Genomic DNA, 549 nt, shown 5'->3' with positions numbered 1-549 from the left:
TTTATTAATCCTTTCATTCATTGTATGTTGTATTATTCCGTTTATTAGACTTTTGATTGATCGTGCCATGAATACTCTTGTTGCTACTCAATATGCTTTTATGAGCAGACCTGTTAAAGGACACATGGGTTGAAATGTATCAAAGAATGATTATATTCCATATTATTATCTATGTATGAGAATGATATGAATTTAGGATTAGGGAACTCTGCAGCGAGTGTTTTTGTATTCATTGTTTATTTTAAACAAAAGCAGGCAACTGTTAGAAAACACTCTCTGTCTTTATTGGTTCCAGATGTTTTCACCCTCCTTTTCTTCCCTCTCTCACTCGCCCTCCCTGTACAGTGCACTGTTGTTTTCTCTTGATTCCCCCCTCCTCCATCTGTTCTCTCTCTCTTGTATTATGTTTTAATATCTCTTACTCATATTCGAGGTACGCATGCGCACATGTATGCATTGGCTTTTCTGGGTTCAAATGTTCAGACAAGGACACGATAGCTAGGGCTCCAAGGTAATGGGGTTCGTGATGAACTATGAAGATAGTTCAGC

The sequence above is a fragment of the Sinocyclocheilus grahami genome, unplaced genomic scaffold, assembly GCF_001515645.1.
Source record: "Sinocyclocheilus grahami isolate Dianchi unplaced genomic scaffold, SAMN03320097.WGS_v1.1 scaffold411.1, whole genome shotgun sequence".
NCBI classification, from domain to species: Eukaryota; Metazoa; Chordata; class Actinopteri; order Cypriniformes; family Cyprinidae; genus Sinocyclocheilus; species Sinocyclocheilus grahami.
Note: the sequence above shows the minus strand (reverse complement) of the source record.